Source organism: Mauremys reevesii, linkage group 4, assembly GCF_016161935.1.
Source record: "Mauremys reevesii isolate NIE-2019 linkage group 4, ASM1616193v1, whole genome shotgun sequence".
Classification (NCBI taxonomy): Eukaryota; Metazoa; Chordata; order Testudines; family Geoemydidae; genus Mauremys; species Mauremys reevesii.
This window is the reverse complement of record NC_052626.1, coordinates 7,906,752-7,930,955: the sequence shown is the minus strand read 5'-3', so window position 1 is coordinate 7,930,955 and position 24,204 is coordinate 7,906,752. Positions and strand designations below refer to the sequence as shown.

Sequence of the window (24,204 nt, the reverse complement as noted above, 5' to 3'; positions counted from 1 at the left end):
CCTGCCCTGCATTTGGTGCTTTCATGGTGTTACTAGAAATCCAACTTGCTTGTTCCATCTTTCTTTCAGCAATTAAATACGTGTAACAAACTGTACTCCTGGCATTTGAAACATATTTCTTGCTTTTGTAAAAATGAGCTGCTGTGTCTTTAAGTATACATGTGTCTTTCAGTATACATTGCATTCTGACACTGAAAAAAACAAAAACAAACAAAAAAAACCCCCTCAGCCTTCAATGCTAGGCTGCTGAGGCTCACAGCCTGGGTACCGACCACCAGCACACACATCTGCTGGTCCCATCCTAGCTTCCACTGCCCAGTGACTCTTTGCAGGGTGATCCCAATCCCCTCCCAGTCCCGAATTTCCCCAACACTGGCTGCCAATGTGACAATCTGCCGAGCTGCTCAGAACTCCAAGTTACCGTGTTATCCCTCTCAGCCTCAGCAAGTGAGAGTTTTGCTACTGCTCAGCTGCGTGACACCAGCCTGTCAGCCTTACCAGGAAACTTTTTAGGGCTCTGCCAGCCTAAACCTTGCCTTTCAGGTAACAAATCGTGAACCCCAAGTCCCGAGTTCCCCAGACATCCGCCTGCAGTGTCCAGCCCTCTCTTGGAACACACTCAGAAGTTATTGAGTTTGTTTTTCCTTTAAAGAGACCACACACTGCAGGCTCATCAATTTAACTGGCTTCGACAAACCCTCTTATTTCAAGCATCAGACTCGTTTAATAGTAAAAGTATATTTAACAAAAGGACATAGTATAAGGAATAAAGATAGAAAGGGTGGCAAGCAAACAAAACTTCTAAGACTAAAACTTCATTTTTGCACGTTACAATCTTTTCCTAAGCGGGTTTCTCACCTATATTCAGTTCCTGGAGGCTTCAGCCCCTTGGTTGAAGGATAAGTTCATGGAGGATAGGTCCATCAACGGCTATTCGCCAGGATGGGCAGGGATGCAAAAACCATGCTCTGAAGTGTCCCTAGCCTCTGTTTGCCAGAAGCTGGAAATGGGCAACAGGGGATGCATCTGTCACGTTATTGATTTGAACTGGGACCATATAGAACATGGTTGCAACCAAAGTCCTGTAGTGGCACCAAATCTTGTATTAAGGGGGTCAAATGAGGTGACTAAGACAAGGTTATGGGTTGCTGGTTATGATTATGCTGTCTGTCTGTATGTATGTATCATTTTGTAGTTGAAGTTATGAATATTGGCTCTATACCGTCTATATTTCAAACTTACACTGTGCTTCTGGGAAACATCCCAGACAAGTTGGTGTTAGCTCTGCCTAGCCTGCTTGATGGCCCATTAAGCATCATCAGCTATACAACTGGCCCATTGAGAGAAGGCAGATATGCCTTGTAACTCAGCAAAGTGCAGGGACTTGCCCATGTGACTCCAGACTCCTTTTTGCTGTAATTTTCCACAGTAAGAACAAAGAGGTGTTCTTACACCTGGAAAAGGCTGATGCCTCATCTCCATCTGGTCTTCAATCCTGCTTCTTGCCTCTGGAGGGACTTTGCTACAAACTGAAGCTCTGAACAAAGGACTGAATGACCCATCCCAGCTGGAGTTGTACTCCAGGGATAGCTCAATGGTTTGAGCATTGGTCTTCTAAACCCAGTGTTGAGAGCTCAATCCTTGAGGGGACCATTTAGGGATCTGGGGTAAAAATCTGTCTGGGGGTTGGACTAGATGACCTCCTGAGGTCTCTTCCAACCCTCATATTCTATGATTTGAACCTGCAGTTTGCTCCATCCCTGCTACAAGCCTGAACCAAGAACTTGGCCATTACTGTAAGTAATTGATTCCATTTAACCAATTCTTGCTCTCATCTATATCTTTTTCCTTTTATGAATAAATCTTTAGATTCTAAAGGATTGGCAACAGCATGATTTGTGGGTAAGATCTGATGTGTATATTGACCTGGGTCTGGGGCTTGGTCCTTTGGGATCAGGAGAATTTTTTTCTTTTACTGGGGTGTTGGTTTTCATAACCATTTGTCCCCATGCGAGTGGCACTGGTTGTGATACTGGGAAACTGGAGTGTCTAAGGGAATTGCTTGTGTGACTTGTGGTTAGCCAGTGGGGTGAAAACAAAGTCCTCTTAGTCTGGCTGGTTTGGTTTGCCTTAGAGGTGGAGAAACCCCAGCCTTGGGCTGTGACTGCCCTGTTTTAAGCAATTTGTCCTGAACTGGCACGCTCAATTGGGTCTCAACAGAACCAGCATCATTACAGTTACACCACTGAAGATGTCCAATTGTAGGGCCTTCCCCAGTGACCTATAGCCAGGGTGGGGGAGGGGGAACCAGGCCCACCCACTACTCCAGGTCCCAGCCCAGGAACCCTCAGAATAGTAGCCACTCACTGCTGTGTCCTTTTAGTAAAACTGTCTTCAGTTCCCTGGGCCACTTCCCCGTGGCCCCAGCCTTCATCAGTGTCTTACCCTTAGCTCAGGGCTCTTCTACGCTCAGGCCCAGTAGCCAGCCAGGAGCTCTTCCTTGCTTCCCTGGTCCCTACTAGCACTGGGCTGTCCATTGTGCTGCAGTTCCATCAACCAGCAACACCATCCACACTCCTCCAGCTCCAGCAAGGAACCACACTCTCTCTCTACGCTGTAGATCCTTTATATAGGTCCCTCTTGGGTCCTGATTGGCTGTTTCCCCTGCAGCCCCTCTAGCCTGCTTGGAGGACCTCTCCACTGCTGCTTACCTGGGAGGAGTGTGGCAGGACCCTGAGGCCTCCACTAGGGGGCCTCTGGGCCTAGTCCACCCTGCCCCAGTGTCCATGCAAGGAGCGCTTGCATTAAACAAATATGTTTATTGTCATTTGGAACTTTGCCGCCTCATAACAGCACACAAGTGAAAGCCTGCCCCTGGCTGCAGCCAGCTCTCTGCTCTGGGCAGCGTTCACAGAGCCTTGTTGCGTGGCCAGGTGACCCTTAGAATTGTCCACATCCTTACGTAGCAGTAGCAGCTGCAACCAGAGGTGTGCCTGCAGCGTGTGGAGGGGTACCCGTGCCAGCTTTGATCCAGCTCGCTCGCTAAATATAGCGGTGAAGATACAGCAGCATGGGCTCCAGCATGGGCTAGTGATGGGAGTTCGAATCCAGGTGGGCCAATACAGTCCATGCTGTTGCATCTAGCCTGGCTAAAAATAGCCGTGAAGATGCAACAGCGTGGACTGTGACTGGATCAAAGGTAGCATGGTTTGCGTCTACACAAGCTGCAAATCACACCTCTGCATACCCAGACGGGGTTTTACAAGACTCTCAAACAGCCACTGCAGAGCGTGCAGTGCTACTCACGGCAGCACAATCAGGGATCATTAAATACTGACTGTGTAGTGTGCAGGACAAGCCTGTCCATCATGCCCCCTTGTGGCCTGCTGTGGCCCTGCAGGCATACAGTGCCCGTTGGGGACTGGTTTATTCACTCATTCTACAGAGGGAAACTCCAGTTCACACCCACTCTAGGCCCCTATAAGAATCTTGGTGAGTTGCCTCCCTCGTTCAGGCGGTCCCAGCCCTTCTCCTGGAGCTGGGCTGCATTTCACACAGTCCTTTTGCCCCCCTCCTTAAGACAGGGGCCTCCTAACTCTCCTTCCACATCTGGACTTGTACTTTAAGGCAGCTGTAGAGAGACAGGCAGCTGGCCCTTTTCCCAGCCCATCCTTCTACCCCCAGGTTGGGTAAGTTCAGTAACCAGACCTGCCCTGTCTTCTCCCAGCTAACGCAGGGCCCTGCAGCTGTCCTCTTACTCCCATGAGTGGCTCCAGGCATCTGCCCTGATATGACGGAGGGTGAGAGGGGAGCCCTGCCTTACCCTCGCTGCAAGGTCCAAGGCACAGTAACAGGAGCCCATCTAAATGCTACATCTGCCCAGGACCTCTACGCCCATTTCTCCTCAGGCCTTGCGTATCAGACCACCTCCACCTCTTAAAGAGCCACGCCATGTGATGGAGAGGACTGACCTTAAGGGCCAGATGACTTGGTCACAGACCTCAAAGCACATTTTCAGAGTCGCTCTATCACCATTATATGTCTCTTGGCCCAGTGGGGTGGAGGGAACTATAGGCCGGACCCACAGCATCCACTGAAGTCAATAGAAAGATTCCTGTTGACTTCAGCTGGCAGGGGATTGAGGTCTTGGGCACCGTGGCGGTGACCAATAGGCCATTTTCCTAGGGATGCAGAGCCCAAGGGAAGGTCCTTGAACACTGACGCTCCCAGTGCTTCACACGAGGGCCATGTCAGGGCACTTCTGAGCCAGGATGCTGTGCAGTGCCCCTCTTTGGTTGGGCAGCAGCGTGCGGTGCTGGGGAGCACAGGACTGGCTGGGCTAGTGCCATTCCTTGCACGGTGGAGATTTTCAGAAGCTTTCAGCACTGGCCTACCTACCGCTGCCACCACTGACGTCAATGGGGGGCTTACCACCAGCTTCAATGGGAGCAGAATTGGGCCATTGCTGAGCTCTTTGAAACACCCTAACTTACCTTTCTTTCCTCAGACTTCAGAGGTGGCTCCCGGTGGTTGGGAAAAGGAGGCAGAGCAGGGCTGAAGGTTTGTGCGCAGGGAACTATCAGATCATAATTTGAAACCATCTAAGTTTTCATCTGACTATAATAAAATCTGGAGGATATTCTTAGTAACAAACAACAATAAAAAACCCTCTGAGTCTGTTTCTCTCTCTCTCCTCCTGCCTCTGCCTCCCGAGTGATACAATTAGCTATACTCGGTATTTCCTGTTGCACTGGCAAATAGCAAGGAACGATTGTGAGCCGTTTGCCAACCCCTGAAGCATATCTGTCACGGCTAATGCCTCAATTGTCCATCTTTGGACACATCTCTTCTTGGGACCAGTTCTAGGCTTGGGGCACAGAAGGAAAGCTCGTCAGCGGCAATTGTTTTAGGAAATCATAAATGAGGTGCACACCATTCTGTGAAGCGCAGCATGGAGGTCCAGGGGGAGATCGCCCTTAACACCCGTGGATTACAGAATTCCCAGGGGGTCAATTGTACAGCCAGAGGGGCGGGTGTGTGTGTGTGTAGGTTTCTAGTCAGCCTCTGTTTTGCAGAGTGGGTTTGTTTGTATTCTTAGAATTGCACAAATGTAGATGAAGCAATAGAAAGCTCCTCTTGCAGGACGCATCAGCCTACACTCAACTCCATTAAAGGGCAGGGTAGGAAAGTCAATTGCTGTAGCGTTTGCATCCTAGAGTTCCTAAACTGCACATGCCCGCCACTGCACTGTGTGATTGTCTTACGAGAGGGCACCAGGATCCCAATCAAGAGTCAAGCCTCCTTTGTGCTTGGTGCTGTTCTGACAAGGAACAAAGCCAACAGTCGCTGTCTCAGCGAGCTCACAGGCGACACATCAGCTTGGCCACAACAGGGGCGTGAAACAGACCAACAGGGCGGGCTGGATGGGAGGCCAGGGGAAAGCTAAAGTAAAGTTTAGCAGAGAGGTCACAGCTCCCCCCCTGTCTTGCCAATGGCAGCGGGGAAGGGCCCAGGCTTCGTGACAGAGGCAGGTTTTGAGGGGGGGTTAAAGGAGAACAGAGTGGCAGCTTTATGGATCTTGACAGGGCTTCCCCACCATATTTGTGGCAGTTTTGTGCGGGAGGGAGATCATCAGAAAGGTACTAGAGGAGAAGTGGACAGGCAGGTGGTTGAGGCCACCATCACGGGCAGAACAAAAGCTTAGTAAACGAGTAGATCGTATGGAGAAGGTGGGGTTGAATGGTAAGGGCTTTGTAGGCAAGGAGCCTGTGGGTAAGGGCTTTGTAGGCAAGGAGCCTGTGTTTGCTATAGCTGATGAGGGGGATCCGGCGGAAGGACACAAAGAGGTGATGTGGCCAGAGCAATGAGCCAGGACTTGGATCCTGGCAGCAGCATTCTCAATGGGCTTGGAGTGGGTGGGAGGAGGGGGCACATGGCTGGCAACAAGGCCAGGGACGAAGAGAGTGTGGTAGTCAAGGGGCATGATGAGGCTGAGGATGATGACAAAGAACCTAAGTAACAAGGATGGGCTCAAAGCATCGCCGGGCCTGGAGCACCCCTGAATTCTAAAGGCATTTGGATCTGGAGTGGGTGACGCTGGCCCATCGCTAGTAGCTGTTTCCTACAGTCCATCGTCAGCCAGATGGCTGGTGGGATGAAAAAGTCAAAATGCAACCGACACACCTCCTGGGTGTGGTGCCCTGTCCCATCAAGTGGCACTGAGACCACCTAGAGACAGATTAATGAGTCTGCTTTACTAAGGGCTATATGGCTTTTAGCTCATGCAGTAGAGGCTCATGCACTAAGCTCCAGAGATCCCAGGTTCAATCCTGCCCACCAATGACCGGGGTCTGTCGGCGTTACAGAAATAACCCAACTGAAAGAGTAAAGTCTTGGATTCCCAGGTGACCTCAGCTAAGCTCACCTGTGATCAACTGTCTGCGACAATGAGAGTAATTGACGTGTCAGTCAATTACTGTTCAAATCCACTCAGTAACCCCCTTGAACCAGGCAGGCAAATCTCCTTCCTGAGTCATGTTGTACCCTGGGGTGAATAACATTTACATCTGCCTCCTTTGATCTGCTCCCCTTATCCAGCACTTGGCAAATGTTACCCTGCTGGCTAGCAGCAGGTCGTAGCCAGTCATCTGGCCTCAGCCTGAATCTCCTCCCAGCAAGGGCAGCTGTACACAAAGTGGCCTGGGGAGGACCAGAACAAGGCAATAGGAGGAAGAAAAGGCACCTGAATACTTCAAACCCAGTCCACGCCATAAGGGAATCTTATTTCAGAGCTGCCTGGTCCATTGCAAAAGATCCTGGTTGTTTAGATGGGGGAGGTGCCAGAGCCCCTGGGGATGCTGGTCACATGCGGGTTTTGGTATCTGAGAGGCAGTTGGGTCTGATGTTTGAATCACTGCATCCCAAACAAGAGGATGGGCCAGTGAAGAATCCTGGGCAAAGAGGACCAGATGTCTAGTGTCTGTATTTTGATCCAGTTAAACACGCCAAGCAGGAGGCGGCTCAGTCGGTCTCATTCTCGTTGGTGCCCAGGCATTCTGCATTACGTGTAATGTGCGTTTATACCAAAATAACAGGCCCATGCCTGGACAGCCGCACACAGCACGTAACCCTCTGGGTCCATTCGCTGGGGTTAGAGCGGGTTGGGAATTTGCCAGCCCATATCCAACATGTTTTGATTTTCCAGTGGGAAAAACTGAAACAAAATCCCTCCATTCAACGTGAACTGAAATATTCAGCATTACACCGCTTTTTCCTGCGGGGCTGCACGGGCTTGTGGGAGTTGTAGTTCAGCTCCTTGACGGGCTGAGCTCACTGGACTACATCGCCCCCATGCACCATGGGTCTCGTCCCCTCTGACTGAGATGCATGGTGCATCCTGGGAGTCACATGAATGCTTGAAGACTGATCTCTCAGCTTCGGGGTGCTGCCGTATCTGTAGACACATTCCCCCCTACCATTCATCCCTCCACCCTTTGGTGATCTCCAATCCAGCCATTCCCTTGGTCGCCCCCTCACTGCACAGTATCTCCAGTATCTCCCCCTATCTCCACTCTCTTGCTGCCTCCTCACACTTGCTTCCCAATCCCGCTATGCAGGGCAGGGCGATGTTGTCCAAATTGCAATTTTTAGGTCAATTAAAAAAAAACACAGGAAAAAATGAAGTGTTTGCAAATCCAAACCCACCCGCCATCTCTCTTGCCTTTTGCCTCAAGTTCTACCCTCTCCCACTCACCTTCAAACCCCAGTATATCTTCCCCCCCGCACTCCCATGTCCCTTCTCCCACACAGACCTCTTCAACATCTCCTTTGCCTCTTCCTCCCACTCACGTCTTGAGTCCTCCTGCCACACCACTCCTTGCTCTCAGAGCTCCCTCCTGCACCCTGCATGCCCAACAGCCATATGGATGCCCACCCAAGAAAGCAGAGGGGGCATCTGAGACTAGGCCTACGTCTGGACTGCCACTGCTGCTTCGGGTGTGCACGGATCCTTCCTTTATGGTTGGGACAGCAGACTGCGGACATAACCTCACCAGTACCGGGAGACAGATTTGCATGAACTTGTCCTGGCTCCCAAATTGAAACAAGACCCCTTTGATAGCCTCACGAGAACCACTGCTGCAGGAAGCTGAGGAGACGGGTAGCATCACTTCTTCTGGCATGCCCAAGTGTGTGACTTCAAAGCTTCCCCATACCTGCTGTAAATAGATGATCCTACAACCCGGTCCATCCATTGGCTCTTCCTATCCTGCCACCTACTGGTCCCGCCTCTTGCCCAAATGCTCCCTTTGTCCTGCAGTGCTGTTGGGAGCCCAGCTGGACCATGACTCACTCTTAACTATTCAAATGCTGCTTCTGCTCCTGGCGTTCATTCGTAAGGCCAAGTGACGTGCCAGGTGTTTCAGGCGGACAATAGGAAGAGAGCCCGGAATCCCCTGCGGAAAGCGGATATTTTTGGACGGCCATTCAAGTGCATTTGGCTCTGGCCGGATGCAGGAAGAAGAAAAACAAAAGAAAGCAAGAAAAGAAGAAATAAAACCAGGAAGCACATTCCGGAGAGGAAGCCAACGCCAAAGAAAAGAGATGGGGCGTTGGCAGACTGGTCTCATTTGATTAGCCAAATAACTATGGGACACCCACCATGCCACCCCCTTCCACTTCCCACAGGGGTAGTCAATAGGCAGACTGCGAGCCAAAGCCGGACTCCCAGACACTTTTGAACAGACCCCAAAATCTTTTTATTTACTTATTATGTTTTGTATTATTTTCTTTGGAGTCTGGACTTTGAGTCTCCCTTGACCAAGAAATTTGGACTGCCACAAAAATGATTGACTATCCCTTTCCTGAACCCTTATAAAGTGATGTTTCTGCAGTGGGCACCTGCACGTGGCAGCTAATCCAAAGTCTAGTTGAGTCAATGGAAGGGTTTTCATGGGCCTTGGCTCAAGCCCTTGGTAACCAGTTCTGTTCTTTAACATGTTCCACCTTATCCTATGCCCCTGAGAGCCTTAAACTGCAGCCAGTATGGTGCACGGCTGGAGTTCAGAGAGAGCCTGGGCTTAAGATACAAGGGAAGCTTGGTTCCAGCAGCTAGGCAGCAGGCTGCTTGGTCTAAGCTCATAGGAAGGGTGCCGGATAGAAGAGCTGCAACCTGTGAGTGCCTGCAGACCCTAAGGAAGCATCAGGGCCTGGGCTCTATGGGCTTGAAACACCCGGGGAGTCAACGGCAGGATCCTCTCACAGCCATCTAGCGAGTGGCCAAGGTGGGCGGTGCTCGGCTGGAGCTGTGACAAGCAGGTTCTCCTTTGCTCTGCACACTGGGCAGTTGTTAATAGCAGTGCAAGCGAGAAGAAAGATGGCCCAATGGTTAGGGCTCTAGCTGAGGTCTTGGGAGTCCTAGTGTGACATTATTGACATGAACTGTAACCGTACAGATCATTGTTGCCATCACAGTCCTATAATTGCACCAAATCTTGTACAAAGGAGGTCGAGTAAGGTGTCTATGAAAAGGTTGTAATTTGCTGGTTATGATTATGCTGTTTGTATGTGTGTATCATTTTTGTTCTTGAAGTTATGAATATTGGCTATGTACTTGTATCTCAGGGTGTTTGATTCTAAGTAGCACCAGTGAAGCATTTGGCCATCTTATTGAGAAGGGACTCTTCAGATTAAGTGCCCAATCAAGAAACACTTAACTGACAATGGACCTTGGGAGACTCCAATCCACATATGAGGAGCCTCCCTGGGAACATTCAAGACAGCATGTGAGCAATGGCTGCACTACCTGTAAAGAACTGAGTCATGCATGGACATGTGACTTGCCCATGTGACTCCAAACTCCACCTTGCTGCTGAGATTTTTCCACAGTAAGGACAAAGGGGTCCTTCCACATGGCAGAGGATATAAAAGGCCCTGGAAACCCCTCCATTTTGTCTTCAATCCTGCTTCTTACCTCTGGAGGAACTTTGCTACACTGAAGCTCTGAACAAAGGATTGAATGACCCATCCCAGCGGGGGATGTGCTCCAGAGACTTGATTTGAGCCTGCAGTTTATTCCATCACTGCTACAAGTCTGAACCAAGAACTTGGCCATTACTGTATGTAATTGATTCCATGTAATCAATTTTAGCTCTCATCTATATTTCTTTCTTTTTAGGAATAAACCTTTAGATTTTAGACTCTAAAGGACTGGGAATAGTGTGATTTGTGGGTAAGATCTGACTGGTATATTGACCTGGGTCTGGAGCTTGGTCCTTTGGGATCGGAAGAACCTTTTTTCTTTTACTGGGGTATTGGTTTTCATCCCCATTCATCCCCATAAGGAGCGGTGCTGGTGGTGATACAAGGGAACTGGAGTGTCTGAGGGAATTGCTTGTTTTCATGGAGGTGCCCACATGTATCCATCATGTGACGTTCCCAATGGTGACACAAAAGCACGAGTACCAACCTCAGGGCAGGCTGTTAGAAACCAGGGCACAAGCCCCACAGGGGTTGTGAGTTCTAAACTTCAATTTCACCAACCACTGTACCCAGGGCTAACTCCTCAGGCCCTTTAACAGCCTTAATACAGAGGCTCAGACACTCCCCTTGGGTACATGGGGCCTGTCTTACTACCCAGGTGAGTGTAGCTCTGTGATCGCTGGGCTCTTACACCAAGAATCACAGCAATATTCAGACGAGTCCTGATCCCAAAAGGCAGGTCAATTGCACTTTAGGTCTCACACCAAAGACAATGCTTGAAGCCAATCCTATAGCACCTATATAGGAAAAGGAAATTGGAGCATTATTTACAGGGTTAAAGCAAACAAATATAGACACATGAATGAATTACCATCAAACACTGCATCAGCGCAGCTGCACTGATGTAGCTGCACCACTGTAACCTTTTAATGAAGATGCTCTAAGCAGACAGGAGAGAGCTCTCCCATGGCCTAGTTAACCCACCTCCCTGAGAAGCAGTAGCTACGGCAACAGGGGAAGCTTTCCCACTGACACAGCGATGTCTACATGGAGGGGTTAGGTCAGTATAACTACGTTGTTCGGGAGTGTGGATGTTTCACACCCCTGAGTGATGTAGTTCTGCCAATTAAGGTCTGTAATGTAGACTGGGCCTTAGGTTTCAAAGGTAATGTAGGCTTCTATAATCAGCAAGCTCTCTTTTTCCTTTAGGGCTACCCCAGGCTAAGCAGCTGGGGATCTCTTGCTTATGCCTAGAAATACCCTGCTCGCCCAGAGTCCAAGAGATCCTGAGCACCATTGGTCTGGAGTTTTTATCTCCCTCCTGACATGTGTGCTGAGCTGCACACTCAGCTGATGGCAGCAGTCCACTCACATGTCTCCTCTTCATGGGGACGAGAGCAGAACAACTGTAAGAGTCTTTAGTCCTGTTGTTGATGGTTTCTCAATCCGGATGTAGGGAGTTTCCAGTTGTAAGCTCCAGTGGTGGCCCTCTGGTATCAAGGGGTCTCGTCTTTCAGGCGGGGTGTGATGCTTTCTCCAGATGAGCAACTCCTCCCACTAATTAACGTCCCTCTCCTTTGTGGTGACTCGTACAGTCACAGATGCTCACACGACACCTGCTCCAACATTAATTACATTACTATATGGAGCACAGACATTACAAGTAAGATTTAATGCAGGCAGCAACGCGCAAGTATCCAGCAGAGTCCAAACACTGAACACTTCCTTATCATTCTAACACCTATTGTCTCACTATTAACCCACAGATGAGCCAGGCAGATTGCAGCTGTGTATCTGTTAGTGTCCAGCTGAGACCTTGGCATGAGCTCGCCCCGGGCCTGCCAGCAGCACAGTCACTGTACATACATAATGGTTGGATTTCCTCACTGCTTAGTAATTGCATTCCCCAGCTGCACCGAAACTCCTGGCGACAGTGGCGAGACAACGGAAATGAGGACAGCTTAAATACATGGCTGCAGAGAGTGAACGGGGCGGGCGAGGGGATTGTCCCCGCCTCCAAGTGTTTTGTTGTTAAAGGAAGGCCGACATACTTCTGGTATCTCGAGGATCACTGGCAGTGGGATGCAGCACAGGTCCGGAGCCAGGGAATGACGATGGCTCTGGGATGGGTGTGTATAAACCCACACCAGCACAGAAGGGAGTCAAGAGTTGCTTTGGGCTGGAGTCGCCTCACCCTGCTGTCATGCCAGGACTGGAAGGGGAGTTTAAAAGGAGCAGTAGTGCCGTGAGCAGCCCTGGAGAGGGAGCAGGTTTCTGAGCTTCCCTGCTCTGCTCTGAGGAAGAGGGAACACAGATCCTCTGTCCCCAAGAAGGGGGAGGAGACTGTCTCGTAGAGCTTGTCCTGGCGTTGAGGTAAAATCTTGCTTTGGTATGTTTCTCCTCTAGTCTCCATCTTGTTCTGTAAAAACAACAAGTAGGACTCCATTTTGGACGCCCTCCTTCATGGAGAGCTTCCCGCCCCTCCCTTTGCCTTTTTCAAATTAGAGCGGGAAAGGCAGGGAGCGGTTAGGATCATGTGACTGCGGAGTCTGCCCAGCAACCGCAGACTAGGGGGCGGCCCCACTGCTGCTCGGGGCTGTCCATCCTAGAGGCAGCCAGTGTCTCCCACGTTACCAGCCTGTGCAAGGAGTCCAGCTGGCCCAGGAGTATGGTGTCAGGTTCCAGTGGTGTCACACTCTGCATGCACCTGTTTCCATTTCCACCGGCGAGTCCGCACACTACCGCTCAGGACGACGCACAGGGGACGGAAGACAGAAGAAAGAAGACAAGCCACGTACCTGGTGATTGTCGCATCCTGCTCCAGCGTTCCGGTGGTCCAGCGTTTCCAGTTTCCATCGCTTCTGTCCAGGATTCCAAAACCATCCTCGTTGCGGCCTTGGGATTCTTTCCGTAGGACAGTCGGGGTTCATCCCTTGGACGATCGGGGTTCGAGCCTAGGACAAGCAGAGAGATGGTACTGTAGTTTCCTTTTATTGTCTTTTGGTTATCACAGAGTATCAGGCTTGTGGGCTCCGGACTTCAAGTCCATTTGCATCTGCTGTTAACGACCGAGCCATTTGTTATTACTTGTGCTTACGTTATTTAGCTTTGTAACAAGGGTTCGGCTTGTAAGACCACGTTGGTTTAATAAATCTTCTTGTATTTGCACCTTACCCTGTTGGTTTTATTCTTAACTACCCCGGGGTCTTCAAACCACAATTTGAGGATTTCAATAGCTCAGACATACGTCAGGGGTTTGTTACACGAGTGGGTGGGTGAGATTCTGCAGCCTGCATTGTGCAGGAGGTCAGACTAGATGATCATAATGGTCCCTTCTGACCTTAAAGTCTATGAGTCTATATGGGAGAGAGAAGGGCTTGCAGATTAGCCCATCTTCTGAGCGGCCACAGAACGTGTACACCTTAAAATCTGTTTCGGGGTAACACTGGAGCCCCAGCAAGCTTTGGGGAGGCTATGACCCGTCCAGGGCCCCTCTGAAGAATGAGAGGCCAAATATCCTGGCTAGACCCGCCTGCGGGCTTCTTTTGTCTTCTTCATCTTTTTGCTTCATTCTTCTGCTGCCCTTGGATTGCTCGTTTGCTTCACTTAGGACCCTGAGAGGGGAGAGAGAGTCAGACGCCCTTGGCAGGAGGGCAGGGAGCCTGTCATTGCTAGATTGATGGTGGTAGGGTGACCAGATGTCCTGATTTTATAGGGACAGTCCCATTTTTTGGGTCTTTTTCTTAGATAGGCTCCTATTACCTCCCACCCCCTGTCCCGATTTTTCACATTTGCTGTCTGGTCACCCTAGATGGCGGTAAGGCTAAAGCCTTCTCCTGAAGCCATAGTGTAAGGCCTAAGGCCTATGTCTGCAGCCATATTAGGAGAGCGGCAGCCATTAGCTGAGAAGCAGGAAGTCACATCCTCACATTCCATCTAAATGACATTAAAACAAGGTAAGACCCGGCTGTGAAGAAGGCGATCCTGTCCTAATAGCACCAGATCAAGAAACAGATCCTAAGATGGTTAAAGAAAACTTAGTTTGACAGCATCCTGTCTGTCAAGGAACCACTTCTCAACCGTTGTGGTTGTGAAATCCTCATTTCTGTATTGTTTTGTCATTACGGTCCCCACTTCCCTATGGTTTGTCTGTATGAGCTCTGTCTGGGTCTTTCATTGTTTCTGTCTGTTACATAATTAATGTTGTTAGGTGTAAATCAATTAAGGTGGTGAGGTAGGATTGGTTAGAGAGTTTTGTTACAATATGTTAGGATTGGCTAGTACAATGATTGGTGAAGGTACAGCTAAGCAGGACTCAAGTGTCACTCTAGTCACTCAAGTTCTTTGGGAACCAGCTCCAGGACACAGCCCCAAGATCAGAGCCGCCAGACCGCAACGCTCTGCCAATGACACCGTGCAGAAGCTGGAGTCCCCCAGATGACCCTGATCCTAACTGGCCATCAAGAAAAGTTTCTCTCTCTTATTGGGAGTGGTGAGCATTGTATGTGTGCTGTGTGCAGTCTGTTTGGGTGATTGTTAATAAATAGAGGTTAAGTAGGAGATTACTGTGTAAGGCTCTTTCACTGGTAAAAGACTCCATAAACCTGCAAAAGATTAAGCCGTGAATCCAGAGGGAACGGGTGTTTGCTCTATGTCCAGAGGGACTGGGTGTTTACCCGGAGCCCAGAGGAGTAGAGCCCACAGAGGGGTAAAGTTAGATGCCTAAATTAAGAGGGTTACGCCTGAGCCCTAGGAACAGGGTTAGGGTGGGTGCCCTAGAGTGTGCAAGTAACAGAATTTTGTGCGGGTAACACAGCGGCCGTGCGTGCCGAAAGGACTAGACTTGTGTGAACGCACTTTCCATGTAGCATCTGATGGGGAGAGATCCCTGACAGGCTCTTGTGGTGCTAAATTCACACTCCCCTCCAACTCCCGGAGTTTAATCAACTCTCTCTCGCCTTCTGAAACCTGTCGTGAATGCAGGCCAGATCCAACGTGCTCGTGTTCCAATGCAGGGATCTCGGCACGAACCTTCCTGCATGGCTCCTCCAGCCCCATTTCCCAATGGCTTGTTGGGGCTATTTTTGGCAGGTCGCCTTGCCATCGCAAGCTACCAGGTCGTGGGTTAATCAGCTTGCTGCAGCTGGTCTGAAACTCTGGCTAATAGCTCGCTGCTGCAGTGCCCATTACTCCCCCGCCTGCTTAATGGTTCTCGTGCGTCTAATCAGGCCTGTCAGAGGCTGTCAATTCGGGCAATGCTTCGTGCACGCCAGCTGCATTGGATTTGGGCAGACGTAGCACAGAACCCCAGCAACGAGCGCGGGCCGTTGCTCTCCCTCTCAGAGGGAGCTCTGCACCCCGTGGTTAGGGAATAAAACCAGCACAGTGACATTTCTATTCACATGTTTAAAGTGGCCAGTTCTGTGGGTTTAAATCACCCTCCCTTTTTAACCGGAGGATAGTGCAATGGCTGGAACCCTGCCTGAGCGTTTCACGGACGTGCACAAGACTCTTCGGGTCTGTCTACAGAGCAAAAAATACCCCAACCATCAGCAGCAGCGAGTCTCAGAGCCCAGGTCAACTGACTTGGGCTCAGGCTGCGGGGCTAAAGGGAGTGCAGACGTTCAGGCTTGCGTTGCAGCCTGGACACTGAGCCCCTCCCCCCGCGTCAGGCTCTAGCCGCAGCGGCTGCCCGGCTATTATAGCCTGAGCCACATGAGCTTGGGAGTTAGCTGAGCTGGACCTGGAGCCTGGCTGCTGCGGGTCAGTTTTTGCTGCCTGTACCTGTTTTCTAATTCTGCTGGGCGTGTCTCCAGCCAGGCGTGCAAAAATGGAGGCCTCGGACACGTCGGAAAGCCTGGGCCTCTGCCGCGTGCCCCAGGTCCCAGAGAGCTAGCCATGCAACCCCCGTGAGCGCGCTTGTCTGGCCCTGTGGTTTAACCAGAAGAGCAGCCTTCCTGCCCTTCAAATGGCCATCGGCAGAACACTTCCGTTTAGTGCAAACGGAGAAAAGCTCAGGTTGACTGGCTGAATATATCCCCCCGCACACACCGAAAAGAACTATTATAGTTTATTTTGACACAGAAAAAAATCAAAAGGATGCCAGTCAAAGACTCTACCAAGCAGCAGCCCACAATCCCGCACTGACGTACCCATGTATCCCAACTTGCCTATGGTGAGGTTTCCTGCAACTTCATCTGGGGCATCTGGTACCAGCCATCACTGGGACAGGACACTGGACTAGATGGATGAGTGGGCCAATCCAATACAGCAGTTCCTATGGCCTATAAAGCTAGATGAAACGGACAATCCATCTCTCTGGTAGATGCCTGGGCACCAGGGCTGGCTTTAGGCCGAGTCCCCTGATTCCCCGGAAACTGGCCATGCACCCGCGCCCTAAGAGGGCCCCGTGCCTGTGCCCTAAGAGGGCTCCGCACCTTAGGTGCTTTTTTAATGTTTTTTACTCACCCAGCAGCAGTCCGGGTCGGTGGCACTTTGGCGGGTGGGGGAGGGAGGGGTTCCTTCACTCACTCCAGGTCTTTGGTGGCATTTCAGTGGCGAGGGGTCCACGGAAGATCCGGAGCGAGGGAACGAGCCCCACCCCCCCACCGCCACCAAAGTGCCACCAAAGACCCAGACCACTGCCGGGTATTCAAATCAGGCGCCACAGTTCCTAAAGCCGGCCCTGCTGGGCACAGCGAGTGAGGATGGAGACAATAATATTCAGGAAAAAGAGCAAAATACCCAGGCTTGCCCGACCACAGTCTGAGTGGAGTCCTGGTTGGGGTTACATTGCTGGGCCCAGGAAACACACAGGGGCATCTTGAAAGCTTAAATAACCAGCATCCTCCCTTTCCTCTGCACACACTCAGATTGAATATTACACAGAATCGTAGGGTTGGAAGGGAGCTCACTCCAGTCCCCCCACCTGTACTGAGGCCACCCCTGACAAGTCTTTGTGTAACTTGTTCTTAAAACCCGCCAGTGATGGGGAATTCACAACCTCCCTTGGAAGCCTAGCCCAGTATTTAATTATTATTATAGTTAAAAAGATTTTCCTAATATCTAACCCCAAATCTCCCTCGTTGCAGATTAAGCCCATGACTTCTTGTCCTACCTTCGGTGGACATGGAGAACAATTGATCACTGTCCTCTTTATAACAGCCCTTCACATATTTGAAGACTGTTATCTGGTTCCCCCGTGTTCTTTTCTCAAGGCAAAACAGACCCAGGCTTTTTTAGCCTTTCCTCAGAGGTCACATTTTCTAAACCTTTTATCATTATTGCTCCCCTCTGGAGTAGCCAGTTTGTCCACAGCTTTCTGAACGTGTGCTGCCCAGGCCTGGACACCGTACTTCAGCTGAGGCCTCACACGTATCAAGCAGAGCAGGACAATTGCCTCCTGTGTCTGACGGACAGCATTCCTGTTAATACACCCCAGAATTAGACTAGTTTTTTGGGGTTTTTTGCAACTGCATCACATTGTTGACTCATGTTCAGTTGGTGATCCACTTTTTGCCCCAGATCCTTTCCACCAGTTCTACCACCTGGCCAGTTATTCCCCATCTTGTAATTGTGCATTTAATTTTTCTTTCCTAAGTGAAGTACTTTGCACTTGTCTTTATTGACTTTCATCTTGTTGATTTCAGACCAATTCTCCATTTTGTCAAGGTCATTTTGAATTCTTATCCTACCTTCCTAAGTGCTTGTGTAACCCACACACCTCCTGAGGGTGGTGTTCTGGCCCATCTAGTGGCACCGAGACCACTGAGCGCAAGAGAGATAAAATGAGTCTGCTCGCCAGCCTTAGCTAACAGCCAGTTGTCTTTTAGCTCATGCTATAGAGGCTCATGCACTAAGCTCCAAAGGTCCCCAGTTCGATCCTGCCCGCTGACAAGGAGGCTCTGTCGGCGTTACACTTGCAACCCTGCCCAGTTTGGTGTCAACCACGAATGTTATAAGCATGCTCTCCAGCCCATTGTCCAAGTCATTAATGAAAATATTGAATAGTGCCAGACCCAGGACAGACACTTGTGGGGCCCCACTAGTTATGTTCCCCTGTCTGACAGCAAACCACTGAGAACTGCTCCTTGAGTACAGTCTTTCTACCTGATAGGAATTTCATCTAGACCACATTTCCCTACTTCGCTTATGAGAAAACCATGTGGGACTGTGTCCAAAGTCTTACTAAAATCAAGCTCTAGCACACGTACTGCCTCCCCTTCGCCACTAGGCCAGTAACGCCATCAGAGACGGAAACTGGGTTGGGTTGGCATGATCTGTTCTTGACAAATCCATGCTGGCTATTCCTTATAACCCTATCATCATCCAAGTGCTTACAAACTGATAGTTTAATCATTCGTTCCAGGTATCAAAGTTAGGGTAACTGGTCTGTAGTTTCTGGGGTTCTCTTTGTTCCCCTTTTTAAAGACGGATACTGTTTGCCTGTCTCCTCTGGGACCTCAGCCAGCCTCCATGAGATTTCAAAGAGAATCACCAACGACTAGCTCAAGCTAGTTCCTTCAGGATTCTAGGATGAATTTCATCAGGCCCTGCTGACTTGAATACATCTAACATTTCTAAATGTTCTGTAACCGGTTCTTTCCCTGTGGTGGCTGGTGCCTTTCCCCCTCTTGTTAATATTCATTTTGTTAAGTTTCTGGTCACAATTTACCTTTTTACAGGGAAGACTGAAGCATAATAGGTAGCGACCACCTCAGTCTTCTTGCTGCCATCCCTTCTCAGCTCTCCTTCCTTGCCACGCAGAGGTCCTACACTTTCCTGCAGCTTTCTCTTGCTCCTAATGTATTTATAACATCTTTTCTTGCTGCTCTTTTGCGCCTGGCTAGGTGTAACGCAGTCTGGGCCTTAGCCTTTCTGAGTTTGTCCCTGCCTGCATGTGCTAATCGTTGTGTACCCCTCCTCAGCAATGCATCAGTGGTTCCCCTTTTTGTAGGGGGCTCCTTGTTGATTTCCAGGTTGTTAAAGAGCTCCTGATGGAGCCGTTTTCCCCGCAAACTGTTCTTTCTCTCAGTCCTTCACATTGGGGTAATTTGCTGTGGTGCCTTTAATATTGTCTTTGAGAACCTGCCAGCTCGCCTGAACTCCTTTTCCCATTCGATTTTCTTCTTTCCGGGGACTTTACCTACCGGCAGTCTGAGTTGGTTAAAATCTGGTGTTTTTTTTTTTAAGTCCATTATTCTTATTCTGCTTCTCTCACTCCTGCCTTTCCTAAGAATCAAGCCAGCTACCGTTGCATGCTCACTTTCACTCGTATTGCCTGCCACCTTCAGATTCAGACCCATTTCCCCCTGTTGGTCAGAATCGAGTCTAAAATGGCTGCCCCCCTGGTTACTTCCGCCTCTTTCTGAAACAAAAAGGTGTCCCCAACGTGTTCCAAGAACTCACTGACCGTTCTGTGTTTTGCTGGTTTGTGTTTTACATGCATCATAAATGCAGGTTTCGAGTGCAGACACCGGGTCTCCTCCCATCATAGGGAACAGTGAAAAGGGGTCAGCACAGGCCAGTGACTGCACATGCTACTCCTGGAAAACAGACACCTTCCCTCCACACATAAGACTGGGAGGATTTCATAACGCAGAACAGAGAACTGTCATCAGCCCACAATAACGCTCCTGGCTGCTGCACTCGGAGCCCTCTAATTCTGCTGTCACAATCTCTTGACCTCATCGGAGAGGAAAATCATTGCCAATCGCCTCAAGTCATAGTTACGCCCGAAGAAAACATTTTAAACATTAGCAATTGCTCCAAAGGCTTTGCCACCTCAAAGCAGATCAGAAAAAAAATAAATACTACGGAGCAAGTTTGTCCTTCATCCCCACTTTGTAGGGAGGGGCATCAGGGAACTCGGATCAAAATCACAGCCCACTGGCTGGTATCCTCGGGCGAGGTGCACTGGGCCAGTTAGTCTTTGCAAGCCGAAGCCCAGATTCTTTGCTGTGCACTGGCTCCGGGGGCTGACGGGGCTCTCTCAGCCTTGAGTCTCCGTTTGGTTTTTGTGCCAGTGGCAGCAGCCCAGGGCAATACAAATATTAAACCAGAATGAGCCCGAAGACAGGATTTGGCCCATTACACGTCACGGCAGGTCTACAGGAGATGAGGAATCGAGGCCCCACACCTCCTCTCCTTCCCCAGGCAGCTCACCCACTGCAAGGAACGGCACAAACGGCACGTGCACAGTGCAGATTGCTGGTTACCATCTCTGGTAGCATTTAGCAGCTGCTCTGACGCAGGCTCCTGATGCGTCTCCTGGTTCTGAGAATGCTGGTCATGTCTACCCAGAGGAGGAGAACTACATCCTATCTCACCTTCTGGCCAATGAGAATTAGGGCTGAATTTCTGCCCGTGCTGGAGTAGGAGGAGCACCCAATAAGAGCCTGAGCAAAGCCATTCCCAGCCTCTTTGCAAAGGGCTGGCATTTCAGCCAAGAGGCCTTCCCCTGTAGTCCAGAAATACCCATCATGCAGCAGCCAGGGGTGGGGGGACAGATTGGAAGGCACACAACTGAGCACACAACTCCAGTCGCGGCCAATCAGAGTCATGGCGCCTCTATGTTTTTTGCCACCCCAAACACAGCAGACAGGTGGCTTTCTGCGGCGCGCCTGCGGGAGGTCCACTGGTCACGCGGATTCGGCGACGCGCCTGCGGGAGGTCCACTGGTCACGCGGATTCGGCGGCGCGCCTGCGGGAGGTCCACTGGTCACGCGGATTCGGCGGCGCGCCTGCGGGAGGTCCACTGGTCACGCGGATTCGGCGGCGTGCCTGCGGGAGGTCCACTGGTCACGCGGATTCGGCGGCGCGCCTGCGGGAGGTCCACTGGTCACGCGGATTCGGCGGCGCGCCTGCGGGAGGTCCGCCGGTGCCGCGCCATCGGCGTCCCCGTCGCTGAATTGCCACCGAAGCTGTGGGACCGGCGGACCTCCCGCAGGCATGCCGCCGAAAGCCGCCTGCCTGCCGCCCTCACAGCAACCAGCAGGCCGCCCCCTGTGGCAGGCCGCCCCAGGCACGCGCCTGCTGTGCTGGTGCCTGGAGCCGCCCCTGGCACCTCAGCACCTCTGCAAATCAAGTCCTTAGCCTCTAGCGCTAGCTTCTATCTGCTCAATCAGCTGCAGCCCCCCTTCCCCCAGCTCAGCCGGCAGGGTGAGCAGTGCCGCGGATGGAGCCTTATCTTTGCCTTCCCAGTCTTCTGCCCCTAAGACCCTGTTACTAGATCAATGATGGTGACAGGCTTTCTGTACATCCACTACCCTAGTGCCTGTGTGTGTGTGTGTGTGGGGGGGCAGCAGTAAATGCCACAGGATTTGGTGCTTAAGCCAGCAGAATGGGGTGATGGTCCCAGATTTGGGGCGAGGAGCACAAACAAACCAGGTCACTTCCTTTGCAAGGGCCTGATTGTTTTTAGCCACAGCTCTCCCGCTCCTGCCTCCCCTGACTGAGACATTTACCAATTTCCTGTACTAACTCACACTCCATTTCCATTTCAGCCTTACCTTGCAGCCCAAGCAGTAGTGAAATGCCAGGCGCTCTGTTCGCTGCCGCCTTTCAGCCGAGATCAGGACCCCACTGCGCGAGGCGTTGGGCACAGAGAGAGTCTTAGCACTTGGCAAAATGCAGTCTAATGGCACAAGCAGGAGGGGGGGGGAATTGCTTTGGCAAAGGTCACGCAGCAGAGCTGCAAACAGAACTAGGGTTTTCAGCGCCCCGGCGTCCTACCCTTCTCACTGACGTTCATTATGTCTCACAATAGTTTGTACGACAGATGCTCAGGACTGAGCAGCGTTGGACTGTTGTGTTCACCTAGTACCACAAGATGGCGTCGGAGCCCTCTTTTTCTCTCGCCCCTTAGGGAAGGTGGAAGCAGTCGGCTTGCAATGGAAGGGATCCAATATTACAGGAACTCCGAGTAGGCGCCTGAGTCCAAGACGGCCTTTGTGGCATGATCAGCATGTGTTCGGTGGTGTCACTTCCCGGCTCGGCTGTGACGGGTTTGTCTGGCGCTCGGCGAGGCTGGATACACTAGGGCCGGTTGCTGTAGTTTATACATCTTGGTGGCATGGTTAAATGAGCATGTGATACAACTAGTGTACGAAAGATCTCGTCTTGTGCCCCTGATCCCCCGCGTTATGGTTATTTATGCTGCAGCATTTTTGCTGTCTAGTTCCTGTCCCACTTACGTGTCTTTCCCATGAGCAACAGAGAATGAGGACATGTGAGAAACAGTGGGCAATTAGGCAAAAAAGAGATTTGCCTTGATTGAATTCTGAAAGGCCAGGTTGAAGAAAACAGTGTCTGGGGTCAGTCAGAACAGGAGATGGCCAGAGAAAAACAGGACCTGAGTTTGAGTGCAGGTATTAGAAGGAGATAAATTCATGGGGGACAGGTCCATCAATGGCTATTAGCCAAGATGGTCAGGGACGCAATCCCGTGTGCTGGGTGTCCCTAAACCTTGACTGCCAGAAGCTGGGACTGGATGACGGGATGGATCACTCGATAATTGCCCTGTTCTATTCATTCCCTCAGGGGCACCTGGCATTGGCCACTGTCAGAAGACAGGACACTGGGCTAGATGGCCTGATTCAGTGTGGCGGTTCTTATGTCATTGAAACACTGGGACAGCCAAGCTTCGTGTGCTGGGGCTAAACCTGGGAGGACTGCAGGCTGAAGGCCCGGGCTGGGAAACCTGAGCTTTGACTGTGTGGTTTTCTATCTGAAAAGCCTTGTGCAGAACCTTTCCCAGCTCGGGGAGGAGGCTGAATAAAACTTTAGGCCTTGAGAGAGAGAGAAGTGCCTGTGCCTCAGCGTAATGAAAGCCAGACCCACTGCTCGAGCTGCACTTGGGGTGGGGGGTGGGGGAATCCTTTGTCCTTGGTCTGTCTAGGGACGTCCCTGTCACATCGGCCGAGGCCTGCCCACTCCACAGTGGATTTATCCTGACGGCACCCATGGGAGCCGGCTGTGCTGTTAGCTGGATACCGGTGGCACTGAGCACCCCTGCGATTCGCCAGGGTCACACAGAGAGCCTGGGCAGAGCAGGGACCTGAGCCCAGGCCTCTCGAATCCCTAACCAGCGCCACATCAGCCCAACATCGTCCCCCTGAGCCCTTGACCCTCTAAGCCTGGATCAACTGGGAAGGAAAAGCTCCAGCACCCACTTCAGCAGCCTCTGAGCCTAAGCTGCCCCAGCTGGCGTTAAGGGGGGGGCGGGTTCTGTATAGCCCAGTGCATCCTGGGACATTGTGACATCACAGGGGCGGATACAAAGGCCAGTGCAGCCAGACGGGTGGAAGCAGCAGGAGTCTCTCTGGTTGTGGGGGCACAGCTCGATCTTAGAGGACCGCTGGCTCCTTGAGGAGTCAGAATGGGCACGGAGGCAGCTGGCTGCACCTTAAAGCTGGCCTGGGGTCTGGGTTCAAGTGACACTAATCCTTGTGCCGCTCCCCAATCTGCCTTGCCCCTAGTTCCACACAGACCCACCCCCGGGGAAGGGCTCAGTGACTGAAATGCTGCCACAGACCAGAGTGAGGCCTGGAGCGTTGGAGGGGCACTTCGCCCGCCCTATATCGGTGCCCATCGCCATGGCCTCTGAGCACCTCCGCCGCCGCTTCTGCTGCCATCTCTGGGCCGGAGCAGGCCAGTTCTGCGGCTCAGTGGGTGCTGCCAGCTGCACTACTCCCACTCCCAGGCCCCAGCAGGATTGGGATAAAGAGGCCGAATCAGCTGCTGCTAAAAAAGGGTGAAGCTCCACTGACGTCAATGGAGCTGCCCCGTGTAGCCCAGCAAGGAACACTGGGTGACAGATCAGACGCCGGGAGAACTGGGCGAAGGAAAACCAGGCCAGGGAGAGGGGGCAAAACAGGCAGGAGAAAGGGCTTCCCAGCCCCTAGTGCTAACACAGGCCTGCGTGCTCACTCCTCAGACAGTCGCACTGGGGGCTGGGTTCCTTGGCAAGCCCTGTGCGAGACCCTCTGGTAACCCTTCCAGCGCCAGAGCCGGGAATGCTCCCCTCTCACGCTGTTTGCTAAGGGTAAATGGTTACAGTTTGGCAAAGTCATAAGCAACTGAAACCAGACTCTTCGGATGGAAAGTGTGAGCTGCCAATACAGCCTAGATCTCTCGGCCTGTGGCAGGGGTTTGGTTTGTTGGAAGGTTTGAAAGCCTGGAAATTCTAAGTTTGTGGAAACAACCTTAACTCTGCCCCTATATTCC

General features: G+C 51.3%; 1 long non-coding RNA gene across 1 annotated transcript; it reads right to left on the bottom strand.

Moving 5' to 3' along the window:
* Positions 1-10,991: 10,991 nt before the first annotated feature.
* LOC120404846 lies at positions 10,992-22,324 on the bottom strand. Its single transcript, XR_005598212.1, has 3 exons — positions 21,489-22,324; positions 12,777-12,932; positions 10,992-12,397 (listed from the first exon to the last, which is right to left on the bottom strand). It is a non-coding gene; the product is annotated as an uncharacterized LOC120404846 (long non-coding RNA).
* Positions 22,325-24,204: the final 1,880 nt, after the last annotated feature.